At 44.3% G+C, this 17,773-nt stretch overlaps 1 long non-coding RNA gene across 1 annotated transcript; it reads right to left on the reverse strand.

The window, feature by feature from the left end:
- Nucleotides 1-12,010: 12,010 nt before the first annotated feature.
- On the reverse strand, nucleotides 12,011-13,398 carry LOC142879628 (uncharacterized). The gene is made up of 2 exons (XR_012925331.1): nucleotides 13,123-13,398; nucleotides 12,011-12,737 (listed from the first exon to the last, which is right to left on the reverse strand). It is a non-coding gene; the product is annotated as an uncharacterized LOC142879628 (long non-coding RNA).
- Nucleotides 13,399-17,773: the final 4,375 nt, after the last annotated feature.

Raw genomic sequence — 17,773 nt, forward strand, 5'->3', positions numbered from 1 at the left:
ATTTTTTATTTTATAAGTTGCTTGTACACATTTTACAATGATACACAGTACCACTGTGGGTTGAAACATTAAATGCTATCACCGCAACTCCGACTGGTTTATACAGAAAATATTCATGTGCAATATATTCACAATGAGCAAACACAAACAGGCTAAACACAAGGCTTTGCCCCTGTAGCATGTAGCTCACCGGAGCTCTCTCAGGGCTTACAACAGTAGAAACAGCACTTCAGGCTCTCTCTCACAATAGTCACCAAACTCTCACCTAACAACAGAAGACTGATCAATACACTGGAGAATTATTAAGCACTCATTTCAGAGGGGGGCCGAATTGCAGATTGGGGTTGTTTGGGTTGGGGCGAGTAGCCGCATTCCAATACATCGACTACCCTGATGTCCATACTGGTCTCCAGAACCATCCGTATTCCCCGGGGCATAGTTTGCCCACCCCTGCCCTGACCACTAATAAAGCTGATTCTGATTCTCCCCGTTTGTGCTGCCAAACAGGGAATTTGACTCTGTTTTCTCTCAATCTCACTACTTAGGTTAAAAAACAAAAAACAAAACAACAGGAAATAAAAAGTAAAGGGTAAACAAATAAACAATGTTCGACTGAAGTATACAATAAACAATAAACAATGTGCAACTCGGTGGAGGGGTACATTAAGAATATATATACAAGTATACATAATATATTTATATATATATATATATATATATATATATATATATATATATATATATATATATATATGTATGTATATAGATAGATAGATAGATAGATATCCAAGTATTCTTTAAATATGCACATATACCTAAATATAAAATATATATACAAGTCTACATATGTCTACACTGTGACAGAAAAATAAAAGAAACATAGGTGCAGCAGTCAAGGTAGAAATGTTCATAGTGCAGTATGAGTAATGTAATGTAAACAGCAGTGTGAACAGGTAAACAGGTAAACAGCAGTGCAGTCAACAGTAGTACATCAGACTGAATGAACTGAGTCCGAAGCAGGAGAAGATGTTCCAGAAAAGTGGTGTCCATTCACGTCCAAATGGTCTGAAAGGTCCAAACCACTTTCTGCAAGTTGGAAGTTCGGAAAAAAAAAACAAAAAACAAAAAAACAAAACCTTTTCCTATTAAAAAAAAAAAGTTTTTTTTTTAATAGATCATAATTTTTTTCCTAAACGTCCTACAGACTTTAAACCTGGATCCGCTGACATAATTCCTCTCTTCTGAACAGGCCAGAGGTGGAATCATCTTTCCACCACCTTCCATTCTGGAAATACGCATCTTTGACCTACGAATTTGACCTTTGACCCGGCTGACATTCAGTTGTTCCATTCGGAAACAGTGTTCTGGCCGTGAGCCACTAGTCCCCCCCCCCAGCTGTGTCTTGTGGTGCACTCCCTGGTATGGGTCTGCAGGCTCCGTCGATTGGCCCTGGGGGATCACGTGTTCAGTCCAGGGAAGAGGATTGGCCAACAACAAGCAGCCACTCAGAGCACACCTGCCGCAAGCTGGCGTATAAAAAGGCTGGAGCTCCCTGAGAGCGACGGCAGACACCCTCACTGTTTGCTCTGTAATAATAATAATAATAAACTTTTATTTGTACAGCGCTAAATCACAACCAAAGGCGTCTCAAAGCGCTTTATACAATCAGAGAGAACCAACCGGGCCCCCGGAGCAAGCAAGATGCTACAGTGGCTGGGAAAAACTCCCCTGTGGGAAGAAACCTAGGGCAGAACCAGACTCCAGAGGGCGATCATCTGCCTATGAGTAGTTGGGGTGAAGTAGAAAGATAGAGGAGAGACAGAGAAAGAGAGAAAGGAGCAGAGTGAGCCAGGGTGGCAGACAGGACAGAGTGAAAAACAGATACACCAACCAGGCAAAACGGATATAAACACAAAGAATAGGAAATAATTCAAGGCTGCTGTCCATGTGGAGTGTAAGTGTCCATGCTTTGGAAGGCAAGAGCCTAGCTCGATGGACAATCTGCCGATAGGACTAGTCCAGGTCTTAAGCGTGGTGGTGGGATGAAGCGATGACAGCAAGACCCCCAGGACAGCACAATCCAGCTCCTGGCGCAGTGGTCATCACCTGCCGGGGACACAGACACTGCGGCAGTATCATGCATATCGAGCATACTGTACAAAGCATAATGAGAGCTTGGACAGAGTGGATAGAGTAAAAGATTGATTGGGTGAGGAGAGTGATAAAGGCTCCGCCTGCACACAGCAACGATCCCTGTAACGGGAGCGAAAGATCTCCCTCCACGGCGTAAGCCTACAGCAGCTTAACTGACAGTGGATGGAGTCTAACTATAAGCTTTAAGAAAAAGGAAAGTCTTAAGTCTACTCCTAAATAAACTAACTGTGTCTGCCCCCCTCACCGAGGCTGGAAGATGGTTCCAAAATAAAGGTGCCAGGAAACTGAAACACCTACCTCCTGATCTAACTCTAGAAATTTTGGGGATAACTAAAAGACCTGAATCCTCAGAGCGAAGGGCTCTTGGAGGATGATAAAGTTCAATGAGTTCCCTAATATAAGAAGGAGCCTGAGAATGAAGAGCTTTGTAAGTTAAAACTAGAATCTTAAATTCAATTCTAAATTTGACAGGCAGCCAATGCAAGGAAGCTAAAATTGGAGTAATATGCTGCCTCCTTCTAGTTCCGGTTAACAATCATGCCGCAGAGTTTTGGATTAACTGTAATGTCCTAAGGGATGAATTTGGGCATCCTGCTAGTACCGAGTTACAGTAATCTAGCCTAGACGTAACAAAAGCATGGATTATTTTTTCCGCATCTTTGAAGGACAAAAAACTTCGAATTTTGGCAATGTTTCTTAAGTGGAAGAAAGCTGACCTCCCTACATTCTGTATATGAGAATTAAAGGTCAGGTCCTGATCAAAAGTGACTCCAAGGTTCCGCACAGTAGAACTGGGTGTAGTACCAAATAGACCACTTTGTCCATCATAGACTCTGTCCCTACTCTCTCGCGATCCAAATATAATTGATTACAGCCACTTTGAAAGCATGAGGGACAAAACCTGTTGATAGAGAATGATTAATAATTCTAAGAATGACACAATGAAGCAATGGGGAAACCTCCTTGAGAAGCCTGGTTGGAATTGGGTCCAGAAGACTAGTGGTCGACTTAGCAGAGGAGACAAGAGAATCAAGTTCCGAGAGTCCAACTTGCGGAAAACTCCCGAAATACACACTGGGGTTGCCATGTTGAGAAAGATCTGCTATGTGACCTGTGGAAGACAAAGAAGACAAAGAAGACGAGGAATTCCCAATCTCAGTTCTGATACCTTCTACTTTTTGCTGGAAGAAGTTCAGGAAATCGTTGCTTGACAGGCCAGTAGGGACGCATGGCTCAACACAATGATGGCTCCTCGTCAGCTTAGCAACTGTACTAAATAAAAACTTTGGGTTGTTCTTGTTAGAGTCAATAAGAGCAGAAAAGTAGGAAGTTCTACTGATACGCAGGGCCTTTTTATAGGACCTAAAGCAATCCTGCCAAGTCTTGAAGGATGAAGCTGTTTTTGACGAACGGCAAGTTCTCTCAAGCCTTCGCAAATTTTGTTTTAATTTGCGAGTAGAGGAAGTAAACCAAGGGGCTGATCGATCCTGCCTTTTCATACTTACCTTATAAGGGGCAAGATCATCCAATGTTGATTTCAGAATACAAGAAAAGCGATCTGTCAAGGAGTCTAGATCAAGATCAGTCAAGTGGGTGGGGGGAGAGGCCGGAAGCATGTCAAGAGGTACAAGGGCATCAAGCAGATCAGGAAGCCTCTCCTTAAAATCAGCAACAACAGAGTCCGAAATGTTTCTACTCATTATAGACCTTGCTTGGGGAATGTGATCCGCTACAATAAAGCCGAAAGTGATCAGAAAGTGGTCAGACAAAACGTCGTTTCGGGGAAAGATTGTCAGCTGCTCTACACCAAGTCCAAAAGTGAGCACAAGATCCAAAGTATGACTGTGCTTATGAGTGGGTACATTCACAACTTGAAGGAAGCCTAAGGAGTCGAGGATAGATTTGAAATGAGAACTCAGACTGTCACTCTCAATGTCGACATGAATATTAAAATCTACAATCACTATGATCTTGTCTTTAGTCAATGCTAAAGTAGACAAAAACTCTGAAAATTCATCTAAGAAAGAAGAATATGGACCGGGGGGACGGTAGACAACAATGAATTCAACGGAATCTGCCTGCCTATCAGGTGACAACGAAATAGACAACGCTAAACTCTCAAATGAACTATAAATAGATTGAGCCTTGAGATTGACTAACAAATTGGAATTATAAATAGCTGCAACACCACCTCCTCAACCACTATCACGAGCCTTATGAGTATTAATATGACTAGGAGGAGTGGCTTCATTAAGACTAAAATATTCATCTTGACGTAGCTCTGTGAGGCCGAAAATATCAACACTATGTTCACTAATCAAATCATTAACTAAAACTGCCTTGGAATGTAGAGACCTAATGTTAAGAAGGCCACATTTCACCATTTTGTTTGTGGGAGACCCTGGAGCCACCTCCGACCGGGCCCCCTTATTTCTACAATCTATTCAAACTAGGTTACTATGATCTATTGGAGATTTGCACAGTATAAGGTTTGGAGGTGCGAGGGACCGACACAACTTCTATTGGAAAAGACTGGCAGGGCTTCGGGGACTTACTAACGGCAGGGGACGGCAGTGAGAGAAGCCCAGAGTAGCGTATAGGACTACAACTCTGTTGCCTGGTCTCCACCCTGGAGAGTCAGTGAGTGGAAGCTAGATAAGCTAGATATTATTGCTAGATAAGAGAGCTGCACCTTCCCAGGTGGGATGAATGCCATCCCTCCTAACAAGACCAGGCTTGCCCCAGAAAGGCTTCCAGTTATCTACAAAGCCCACCGAGTTATTGGGACACCACCCTGACAGCCAACGGTGAAAAGATGACATGCGGCTAAACATCTCATCGTTCCTAATATTTGGCAAGGGGCCAGAGAAAACTACTTCGTCCGACATGGTCTGAGCAAATGCGCACACCGAAGCTACGTTTAACTTAGTGACCTCGGACGATTTCAGGCGTGCATCATTGAAACCACAGTGAATTACAATCCGCCTAAATCTCTGTTTATTCTTAGCCATTAACTTTAAATGCCCTTCAATATCGCCCGCCCTGGCCCCGGGGATGCACTTCACTGTGGCCGATGGCTGTCTTAGGTTAACATGCCTCACTATAGACGAACCAATCACCAGAGTGTCAATCTCAGTCGGCGTGCTGCTGAGTGGAGCAAACTTATTCGAGACATGGACGGAGGGGGCCTGGTGCTGAGAATGGTGGTGGTGCCCGGCAGGCTTGTTAAGGCTACGCTTCCTCCTGACAGTCACCCAACCGACCTTTCCCGGCTGCTCGGGAGCCGCGAAGGGAGGGGAACTAGTGGGACCTAGAGACTCCGACGCTACGCTAGTGAATGAACGCTCCGCTCCAGCTAAGCAAACCCTACTAGCTACAGGACTACTATGCTCGAAGGAGCGAAGTCGTTCCTTAAGCTGGCTAAGTCTCGCCTCAAGCGCTAACATAGTACTACATTTAACACACATCAATCAATCAATCAATCGATCAAATTTTATTTATATAGCACCTTTCATACAAAGGCTTGCTACTCAAGGTGCTTAACAGAAATTAAAATCAAATATTAGTGAAGATAAAGGAAAAATAGAGCAAATACCATCCACCCGTGTCCGCCCAAGTCACATACAGGTTACCACCCCCCCCCAAACACACACACACACACACACACACACACGCACATACAAACACACACAAAACATCCCAGAAAACAGTTTATAAATAAATAAGTAAATACATAAAAAATGTCAGTCAATCAGCACAATAAAAATTGAAATGGCAAGGCACTGAGAGACCTGTACTAGGAAACAGCCACCCACGGGGATCATCCATACTGAGAGGGTCCCTAGAACGATGAGACCCCTCCCAGTGAGGAGACCCCCTACAAGGAAACACTGGAGCTAAAAACAATACAGGAAAAGGAAGTTAAAAGAATAATAATAGTAACAATAATGAAAATAAATAAAAAATAAAATAAATAATATAAACTAAACTAAATTAAAAAACTATAAGATTGTAAAAAGTAAAAAGATATACAGGAAATAAGATAGTAAAGATAAAAATAAGATAAAATATTCAATAATCCTAAAAGCTTTAAAGCTAAAAAGCAAGACAAGTAAAATACAAATTAAATAAATCACTTAAAAAGCCAAACTAAAAAGGTGAGTCTTAAGCCTCCCCTTAAAAACATCAACAGTCTCTGCAGTCCTGATTCCCTCTGGCAGGCTGTTCCAAAGTTTCGGACCGTAGTGGCTGAACGCAGCCTCTCCATGGGTTCTGGTCCGAACACTTGGAACAATTAATAGGCCGGTTCCAGAGGACCTCAAGATCCGCGAGGGCTGATAAGACAAAAGCATATCTGATAAATAAGATGGTCCAAGACCGCTAAGACACTTGAAAACTAATAAAAGCACTTTAAAGTCGATCCTGAATCGCACAGGGAGCCAATGCAGTGATTTTAAAACTGGAGTAATGTGATCCCGCCCCCTGGTCCTAGTAAGCACACGAGCGGCTGAGTTCTGAAGTACCTGTAAGTTACAGATAGTTTTTTTCGGTAGACCAGAGAGCAGGGCATTGCAGTAGTCTATCCGACAAGAAATAAAAGCATGCATCAGCACCTCTGTGTCTGCCTGGGAGAGAAACGGGCGGACTCTAGCTATGTTCTTAAGATGATAAAAACCCGTCCTTGTGACGTTTTTAATTTGCGCAATAAAACTAAGCTCAGAGTCAAAAATGACGCCCAGGTTCTTTACAGATTGTGTTGGTTTAAAATTATGAAGTTTTAGAAAAAGTTTCTCTCTCTTGCCTCCAGGACCAATAACTAAAACCTCTGTTTTGTCCTGGTTGAGCTGTAGGAAGTTCGCTGCCATCCATGACTTAATATCTAAAATACATTTTAAAAGGGTATCAATAGGCCCTGTGTCATCAGGAGACACAGCAATGTAAAGCTGTGTATCATCAGCATAAGAGTGGAAGGTGACGCTGTGTCTCCTGATGACATCTCCAAGGGGAAGCATGTAAAGATTAAAAAGTACTGGACCTAAAATTGACCCTTGGGGAACCCCACACTTAATTTTATGTTTTCCGGAGAAACACGCATCCAAACTTACGAAGAAATAGCGATCTGTGAGATAAGAACAAAACCAGTTAAGAACAGCACCAGAGAGGCCCACCAGGTTTCTGAGTCTGTTTAATAAAATGTGGTGATCTACTGTATCGAAGGCAGCGCTTAGATCCAGTAGCACCAGGACTGTGAGTTTATTTGAGTCCGCATTACACCTCATATCATTTAAAATCTTTACAAGGGCTGTCTCGGTGCTGTGGTTGATCCTAAATCCAGACTGATATTTCTCTAAGATGTTGTTTGTACTTAAAAAATAATTTAATTGGTTAAAAACAAATTTTTCTAAAATCTTACTTAAAAATGGCAAGTTGGATACAGGTCTGTAATTGTCAAGAATAGTTTGGTCTAAATTGCTCTTCTTCAGAAGGGGCCTCACCACTGCCGTTTTAAAGGCAGCAGGGAAGACACCCGTCTGAAGAGAGCAATTTACGATGTATAAAATCTGTTCCTCAAAGAATCCATAAAATGTCTTTAAAAGTGATATGGGAATTGGATCTAAAAGGCAGGTTGTTGGGTTTACCTGGGAGAAAACTCGACCAAGTGTCCTTGCATCAACCAGGGCAAAACTCTCCAGTGTTTCCTTGGATAAAAATGACAGTCCAGATGTATTAAAAGATACATTTTGATGCGCTAAAAGACTGGACCTGATGCCATCGATTTTACCTCTGAAGTGGCCTGCAAAGTTCTCGCAGAGAGCGTCAGACGGCATCTCAGGGTTTTTTTTTAAGATTATTATTAGTTAAAAGGTTGAAGGTGGAGAAAAGATACTTTGAATTATTTTTGTTTTCTATGATAAGTTTTGAAAAATGGGAGATTCTTGCCTGTTTGATTGTATTATTGTGACATTTTAGTTGTTCATGAAGAACTTCATAATGAACGGTGAGTTTGCTTTTTCTCCACCTTCTCTCTGCACTCCTGCATTGGCTTTTTGATTTTAAAATCTCTGGTTTATGTCTCCACGGGGATAAAAGCTGCTTTGGTTTAACAGTTTTTGTTAAAAGTGGAGCCACAGAGTCTAATGTGGATTTAAGTTTGCTATTAAAATTTTCAACAATAAAATCACAGGGTGCAGGTAAAATTTCAGCAGGAGTGCATTTTAAAACCTCAATAAAATTTGCAGCCACCTCAGAGGTAAGGCAGCGTTTCCTCACTGTTCTCACCGGGGCTTCCTTTTGGTTAAAACTGGCAATGTTAAAATACACACAATAATGGTCGGACACGGCCAGATCAACAACAGAGGACACACCAGTGGACAAGCCATAGGTTATGAGTAGGTCCAGGGTGTGTCCCTTGTTGTGAGTAGGCCGTGTGACGTGCTGGTTAAAATTCATGCAGTTTAAAAGGTGTAAAAACTCTCTTGACAGTGGGTCAGAGTTGTTGTCGATGTGCAAGTTAAAATCGCCAGTTATTAAAATTCTATCATAAGTTGTCAGTGTGATTGATAAAAGGTCGGAGAGCTCACTGATAAAAGCAGTTGAGTAATGCGGGGGTCTGTATACATTAATGCAAATAATTGGTGGACTGCTAAAAACAAAAGCATGGTACTCAAATGATGAGTAACTGTTAAAAGAAACTTCCTTTGACATTAAATTGTTTTTAAAAATTGATGCAGTTCCACCTCCTCTCTTACATCCCCTGATAGAAAATAAAAAGCTAAAATTTGGTGGGCAAGCCTCGGTGAGGACAGCTGGAGCCTCTGTGCCAAGCCATATGTCTCTGTTAAAAGCATACCATCTAACTTATTATCTAAAATCAATTCATTTATGATAAAAGATTTGTTTAAAAGGGAGCGCACGTTCAGCACGGCCAGGTTAATATAAAAGATTGCTTCTGTTAAAACCAAATTGTCTGTATGTCTCAGGGGAAAGTCTGCCTGTAGCGTGGGTTGTGCGGTTGTGGGTTATGTGTTTGTTGCGTTTATATGGTCGATGATTCATTATTACAGGTATGGGAGCAGGTGTTGGTGGAACAGCAGTAGCAAGCTCAGTCCTATCAGCACTAGGGAAGCGTGCCCTGTGGGAGGCGCTGCAGGAGGCAATGTCCACAGGGTGCTCCGTAGAGGAAGTGGTCGGCACTGAGCAGGGGGTGTGACGCGAAGACAGTCACGCAGGTGTGAGAGACGCTGATTGTATGGTGTAGTGGATGTTTGAGGTTAACGTGCGGCTACCTAATTTGTTTGGGTGAAGTCCATCATGACGGTAAAACGACGGGCGATTCCAGAATAAATTAAAATTGTGTATGAAGTTAAAACCAATGGTGGTGCAGGCGGCGCGGAGCCAGGAATGAAGTTGCAGGAGTCGACTGAACCGCTCTGCTCCGAGGCCAAGTGTCGGGAGAGGACCGCTGATGAAGATTGACATCCCGCAATTCTTCAGGGCCACAAACAGATCGTTAAAGTGACACTTTAGCAGCTCGGATTCCCGACGACGCACATCATTGGCTCCAACGTGCAGGACCAAACGTTTAATGGAGTGTGGGAACGACTGCAACAAGTCCGGGAGTTTGTTTTTAATGTCATTGACGGTGGCTCCTGGAAAACAATGAGTGGTGGCATTGAAGAAACGGACGTTTCTAATTATGGAGCTACCAATGATGGCGGTGGTTGGGGCAAACAGTGGCTGAGGACGAGGGGCCGAGCGCTGGTGCCACAGTGTCACATCATCGGCGGAAGCTGGGGTCCCGCACGACTCTACAAGACCCAGAGCGCCACCAGAACGTCGTCGCGCCCTGAGAGCAGCCTCCTTCACCAACCTGCGCCGAGAGGTGGAGGTTGCGGACCTGACTGGAGGTTCCAGCGCAGACGACCCAACAGCCCGGGCCGCTGGCAGTGGACCAGTCAGAGAGGAGGCGAGATGGTCATTTTGGAGGGGAGGGAAGTCCTCAACACTCAAGATGTCATATTTGTTGTCCATCTGAAGCTCACAAGGCGGAGCAGGTAACGGACTGGGTCGCGTCCGCCGCCCTCCCAGCACTGTGGACCAGGGCTGTTGGTTGGGAGTGGAGCTGTTAGCTCGGAGCCTCGGATTGGGGCTAAAAGTGAAAGCTGCCCTCGCACTGCCGCTCAGCCATTTAGGCTTAGCCCCCTGCACCAGCCACGTATCCTCCCGGATGGAATTAAGTGGTGGAATTGAAGACGCTAGCCCAGGTGTCGTTGCGGCAGGCGGTTCGTCGGCGCGGAGCTGGGGAGCTAGGGCCGATCCCTCAGCCGGAGCTGAGCCAGTGAGCCCGGGATCTGTGTCCATGGAACCGGGACCGAGCATCGGGATGGTTGAATCCAGATCCGCGAGTCCGACTGAATCGGGACCAGTAGGACCCAGGCTAACAACAGAATCCAGCCTCATCTCTTCATCCCTGATCCAGTAGAGGTTGGAGATACGCTGCTCCAGCTCCGCGATCTTCTGCGATTTGTGGATGCAGCTGTCACACTCGTGTGGGGAGGTAAGTGGAGCCATGCGGGGGGCAGGCGGGACAATCTGGAAACCAGAAAAGAAACTCCGGCAGCAACAGTGTAGTGCAAAACTCGTAGCTCTTTTACTGGTGTTTATGGCTGTGGGCCGCAGTGGAAAACTTACACGCGCCAAAGAGGAGTCCGCTGCGTTTTGTTGTCTTAGATCAGAGTGGGTTTAGGTCCGGCAAACAGCGAAACTTACCAGCGCGGGCCCATCTCTGGGCCCGTTGAGGTGAAAACGTATCCTGGATAAAACTTTGCCAGGTATCTGCAGATACTCCGGTGTCCAGGAGTGGAACAGAATGTGAGCAACTGTTGGTGCTCTGTTATATTAGTCTCTGGTAAAAACTCTGGATGGTATTTGTGCTCAGTAATTGAGGACGAGCTAAAGCTAAGCATCTGGCAGTGTGAGCAAGAAAAGATGGGAGGAGAGAGAGGAGGGACAGAGGAGAGGTGAGAGGGAGAAGCCATGGCTTCGACTGTGCTTATGCAAACAGATAGATATAGGTGTATTGAGAAGATACTAAATAATTTGGAGAACGATCACCTTTTAAGAGAAAACAGTCCAGTGGTTCGCTCAGTCAGAGCTCAAGCTCAGGAGCGGTGTGGCTGGCTGTCCGGCTGTGCTGTCGCCTCCTGTGTGACGCGCTGTCACACAGGAGGTTATATGTGTTATATGTGTTTTTTTCTGGTTTTCAGACATGTTGAGATTTTGCTTAGAGTATCGCCATCTTGTGCTAAGCTACCACAGGACTTTTTAATAACTTTTATTAAAGTATTTAAAATTCTTTGTTCAATTGTGATGACAAATTGCTCCTCTTGAATTCAAAACACCAGTGTGCCTGTGCCGGGTCTTGAACCAGCAACCTTGACATTCAAAGCTCTTCCTATGATGCAGTGAGCTACCTGGCCGCTCTTCAAACCTTCTGATGGTTCACTGGTCCTTTGGAAGTCTTGGTTTGCATCCTTCCACTCTGTCTCAACCATGACAGACCATCATTGACCTCAGTTTCAGCCTCATTCAAGGACTTTGAGGAAAAAAATGTCCTAGAAAAAAAAGACAAACTGCAAATTTCCCCAATGTGGGATTAATAAATGCTTCTTCTTTGGATTTTGCTTGGAAATCCCAGCAAATTCAAGTTTTGGGTTTTTTTGGACATTAGGGGGAAAAAAAAAAATCAACATTCTATGTTGTGTATATTTTCTATGTGTGTATTGTATCAGTGAGTAGAAAGAGTCTCTGTGGTCTGGTGAAAGATGACAGGAAGTGACGGAGCAGGAAGTTGACATTGTCTGTTGAAATCCATTTATTTCCTCATCTATATTTTCAGATGCACTGTGTGTTAATGAACCTTCTTCACGTGACTGATCCAGTCTCACATGCCACTGGCCACAGAGACTGATTCTGTCCCAGCAAAAACACAACACACTGTGTTCAGAGTCTGTTGGGTTTTTTCCAGTTGTTTCAGACATGATGAGATTTCGCTTTCTACCACTCCGTCTCATGCTGAACTGTGATTGGACGGTCGACGTTTAGTGGATTTATTCGGTTCTTTTGACCGAGGAGGCCTGCTGGAGACTGAAGGGAGTAAAAACAACACAAGGAATACATTTGTCAAAAACTTTATTCAGAAAATTCTTCAACCAACCAGGAACAACCAATGAGCTCAGGAGCAACATTAAAAGTGGTGGCACACAACCAGAACCTTTGATCCAAAGTGAAAAGGAGGCTTCATGCTGAGAACCATCTGCTCCGGCCTCCATCTCCAAGTCCTGCTTCTTCCACTGAGGATTCAGCTCCACCAGTGGCTTCTGGGACGTCTCTCCCAGTAACCACAGCAGCTTGTAGGGAGAAGCAGTCCGTCAGCCACCAGGCTCCACTGGGGTCAAAGATCGTGACACGCCCACACACTGTGTGTGCAGCTTGCTGTTTAGCTCCACTGGTTGTAGTTCTGTCAGCCACCACTAGATGGAGCGCTCCTCTTCACTCTCCTCCTCATCCTCCCTCACCTCCAGCTGTCGAGAGAAGAAGAGACATCAGGAGTCAGGACTCACGGTCCTTGAACGCATCATCACAGAGATGTTGACTATTGATGGAGATGATGGAGTGACTGGTGAGAAGAAGCAGACTCTCAGTCACATGTCAAGTGTGGAACATCAGAAGGTCATGTGACCATGGAGTGTTGGACTGATACTGAGGCCTGATGAAGATGAACTGATCAATAACTGAGTGGTGAACTGAGAGAAGAAGCAGTTTGGCAGCAGATGTTGGATGAATGAGGAGCAGCTGGACGTCACCATCCTCCTCTCACACTGTGACTGGGAACACTGGACCTCTGCTGTGGGATCAACTGGCTTTGGTGCTGGAACCATCATCCACTGGTTCCAAACCAGTACTGACCTCACACTCTCCAGTTGATAGTCTCTGCTGTGGACAAGATCCATCAGTGGCTTCACTGATGATTCCTTCAGCTGATTCCAACCCAGGTCCAGCTCTCTGAGGTGGGAGGGGTTGGACTTCAGAGCTGAGAGCAGCCAATCACAGCTGAGCTCTGGCAAACTGCAGCTCCTCAACCTGAATAGAGAATAAATGATGGAGAGTTTATAATGATGGAGAGTTTTTCCAGGGTGTCATCACTCTGAAAATCAAAGTGAAATGTCGACTTCAGAATTTGACACTACAGAAAATGTCATCTTGAAATTAAATCCTCGGTCCAAAACTAATGTGTGTTGAAATGATGTTTGGTCACATGACCACTGATGACCTTTTCTTTTCTTTTTAATTTAGACACTGAATGAAGTTTTCATATTTCTGGATGTCATTTTGATATGAATCAACCTTCAGTTCAATGTTTATTCAACATGTGTGATGAACTGTTTTTGGTGCTGAAACCATCATGCACTGGTTCCAAACCAGTACTGACCTCAGAGTCTCCAGTTTCCAGTCTGGACTCTGCAGAAAACCACTCAGCACCTTCACTGATGAATCCTGCAGCTGGTTCCCACCCAGGTCCAGGAGTCTGAGGTGGGAGGGGTTGGACTTCAGAGCTGAGAGCAGCCAATCACAGCTGAGCTCTGACAAACTGCAGCAACTCAACCTGAATAGAGAATAAATGATGGAGAGTTTTTCCAGGGTGTCATCACTCTGAAAATCAAAGTGAAATGTCGACTTCAGAATCTGACACTACAGAAACAGAGAGGGAGGGAGAGAGGGTGAGTGAATGAGCGCTGCAATCTGAAATCTGACCACTGGATGGCAGGATTTTACACACTGTGCCTTTAGACCAGTGGTTCTCAAACTTTTCTCTGTCACCCCACACCTTGGAGGAAGGAAAGTTTTCATGCCCCCCCAGACAAAATCGTGGCAAAATTTTTTTTTTCAAATTGACTGAAACAACATAAAAGATGAACATTCCTCTCACCAGCTTTACGCATTTCTGCTGTGCAAATAATGTTTGACCTTTGACAATTTTTGTGACATCAAAACCAACATTCTTTTTTTATCATTAACATTCATTTCACATTCAGTTCACTTTTCTCTTCATTTATGAAATCATTTATGTTGTTCAAATAAACAACTTTAGCAAATCACTCTTTGTGGCATCAAATCCTGAACATTACTTTTTAAACAAGAATACTTTCACTGTTCTGCTGTGCAAAGATCTTTTCTGGCAAAGCACTTTTGTAATAATAATAATAATAAACTTTTATTTGTACAGCGCTAAATCACAACCAAAGGCGTCTCAAAGCGCTTATACAATCAGAGAGAACCAACCGGGCCCCCGGAGCAAGCAAGATGTGACAGTGGCTGGGAAAAACTCCCCTGTGGGAAGAAACCTAGGGCAGAACCAGACTCCAGAGGGCGATCATCTGCCTATGAGTAGTTGGGGTGAAGTAGAAAGATAGAGGAGAGACAGAGAAAGAGAGAAAGGAGCAGAGTGAGCCAGGGTGGCAGACAGGACAGAGTGAAAAACAGATACACCAACCAGGCAAAACGGATATAAACACAAAGAATAGGAAATAATTCAAGGCTGCTGTCCATGTGCAGTGTAAGTGTCCATGCTTTGGAAGGCAAGAGCCTAGCTCGATGGACAATCTGCCGATAGGACTAGTCCAGGTCTTAAGCGTGGTGGTGGGATGAAGCGATGACAGCAAGACCCCCAGGACAGCACAATCCAGCTCCTGGCGCAGTGGTCATCACCTGCCGGGGACACAGACACTGCGGCAGTATCATGCATATCGAGCATACTGTACAAAGCATAATGAGAGCTTGGACAGAGTGGATAGAGTAAAAGATTGGATAGAGTAAAAGATTGATTGGGTGAGGAGAGTGATAAAGGCTCCGCCTGCACAGAGCAACGATCCCTGTAATGGGAGCGAAAGATCTCCCTCCACGGCGTAAGCCTACAGCAGCTTAACTGACAGTGGATGGAGTCTAACTATAAGCTTTAAGAAAAAGGAAAGTCTTAAGTCTACTCCTAAATAAACTAAATGTGTCTGCCCCCCTCACCGAGGCTGGATTGTAAAATCCAATAAAGAAAATGAACTTTTTATCATCAACATTCCCTCTGTTTTCTATCAAGTTATTCTGTTGTGCAAATAACCATTCATTCACTTCACTAATACACTAACAATGGAGTTGAATATGTAGATAAAATAAGAAATGCAGGTATTTGGCAAGAGTAGTGAGAGTGTGTGAGAGTTACTGTATGAGGGCGTTTACCCATAGGCGCTCTAGGTAACATCTCGGTACGGTACGGGTCGGTATTCAGGCATTTCCACGAGCCCCAGCACGGTCCCAGGGGTTACGATTTTGGTACCTGCCTCCTTGGGGTTCGACGCGAGCAGAGCTGACACCGTATGGGTGACGTAGCAACGTGCAGGGCACTGATTGGGTAAAAGTTTTGATGAAAGCCAAAGGCAGTCTCTCATGAAAGACCAAAACCGCCATTTTTTAAATGCCCCGCGTGTGGATTTTTACAGTTTCACGTATTAAAAACTGAAAAGATTATGAAACTTTACCATGGGCGAACGTAGAAATGCAGACATTTCTGTTCTCTGTGGCCGAAGAAAAAGCTCATAGAGAGCTGGATGGACGGAGCGACACGCAATGAAAAGCCTTCCTGGTTTCGCAGCCAGTGGCCGTCGCTGTACAGCGAAACAGTGTCCGGAGAAACAAAAAAATAAAAATGCCGAGCGACTACCGACGCACCAAGGACTACAACAGTCGGAGTGGAACGAACAGAGAAAATGTTGGAGGTTTGTTCAGCCTAATTCGGATGCGATGGAACACTGCCGCGGTGTCCAACGGGAGTGAGACGGGCTCGACTCGGCCCCCTGGTGGACGACGAGAGAATAGTCGGCCACAACGCTATTTGAAAACATGCTTGAGGACTGTAAATGTGTTTTGTAACATCAAGCAACTTTAGTTTGAAGGCTATTTGCAAAGTAGAGCCATTGAATCGTGTCGATAAACCGCTAGCCACCACCGCTAACTCCGTGCTCTGCTTGTGTTGTGTTTGCTGGCAGCGAAAGTGGCGATTCTGGCTCGCAAGTTTCCAAAGTTTCACTCCCTATAGCGATTTTTAAACGCTGCTCGCTTGTTAACGCCGGTCGAATAGAGTTGTTGCTGTTTTGTGCTTTGTGTGGACTTAAGTTGTGCAGATATTCTTGTCTAATAATAAATGACTGTGAGACTCAGGTGATCGTTTCAGCGTCTACGTTTTCTCTTCTAGGAAAGTGTTTTGATACAAGTCAACAGTATGAAACAAAATCATTCTAAGACCTACGAAAATGTCTCGCACAAAACAAAACAAAACCACGGTTAATACAAAAAGTGAATCCTATGGTTTCCGGGACACGGGCGGCACAAAAAAACCTTTGGTTCGCCTTGCAACCGTGACTCCGCCCACGCTCAGGTACTAGTCAGGCTTATGGAAATACATTTCAACCGAGCTGTCCCGTACCGTGAAAGGCTGGCACTAGCCGCACAGGGCTAGTGGGTAAAACGACCTTAGCTGTGAAAGTGGGACACCTTGTGATGCCATGAGTTTAATTTTTATAGACAAAGCAAGGCCATTTTGGTTTACTGCTGAATGCTTCTTGTCTTTCTTGGGGGAAACTCTTTGTTTGTGTGTTTGTGTTGAAGGCCTTAGCTCTCTTTGGGATTCTATCATCTTTAGTTTTAAAATTTATCATCAGTGGAGAAGCGACAGGGTTACAGGCTTTTCTTGCTTCTCTACTCAAGAACTCTGTGAAACGTGCAAAATCTGGATAGCTGCCTGATGTGTCGAGTTCATCTACGACAACTCTCACAATCATTAAGGATAGCCAGTCCTTGAACGTGTGGAATTGCTTCAGTGCAGCTTTGGAGGAAATCAGAAAACTCTCGTAGTGCTAGTGGGTCATTTGTGCTGATCTTTGGCCATTTCATGAGCTTATAACGGAAAGCCTTTTATATGATGAACGGATTTCCATACCTGTCCTGTAGAACTTTCCACGCTCCGTTGTATGCGTTCTCTGAATCTCGATAAAAGACAGCTTTGCGCGCCTCTCCAGCAAGATAATTTTTGAGATAAAACATCTTCTCACTCACTGGTAGGGGCTTTTTGTCAATAAGAGTAATGAATGACATCTTCCAATCTGTGAATCTTAAAGGGTCGCCACTGAATGTGGTGGGTTCAGGGACTGGCAAGCGATTCATACTCAATGAACTAGCAATTGCTTGTGCTAGATTGGCAGACTCTTGGTTCAGTGTTCTTGCAGAAGCTGCTTGGCTAGGTTGGAATGATGCGATATCTGGATTTAAAGGAGCTTCTTTTTTCTGTCTTCTGTAGCAAGCAGAACCAATTTGAGTGTCAATTCCTTCATTATGGTCCTCAAAACTTTCATAGGCTCTGACAGGGGCTGCTGCTATAGCAACCTCCTTTTCTGCTTGTAACTGCTGCAGCTTTGCTCTCTCTTGTTCCAACTGTTGTTGCATTTCCACCTCTCTTTGTTTCATTTCTGACAACAGTTTTGCTTCTTTAAGTTTCCATTCACTTTCTAAATTG

Source organism: Nelusetta ayraudi, unplaced genomic scaffold (genome assembly GCF_046127955.1).
Source record: "Nelusetta ayraudi isolate G7.1 ecotype Tasmania unplaced genomic scaffold, CSIRO-AGI_Nayr_v1 ptg000137l, whole genome shotgun sequence".
NCBI lineage: Eukaryota > Metazoa > Chordata > Actinopteri > Tetraodontiformes > Monacanthidae > Nelusetta > Nelusetta ayraudi.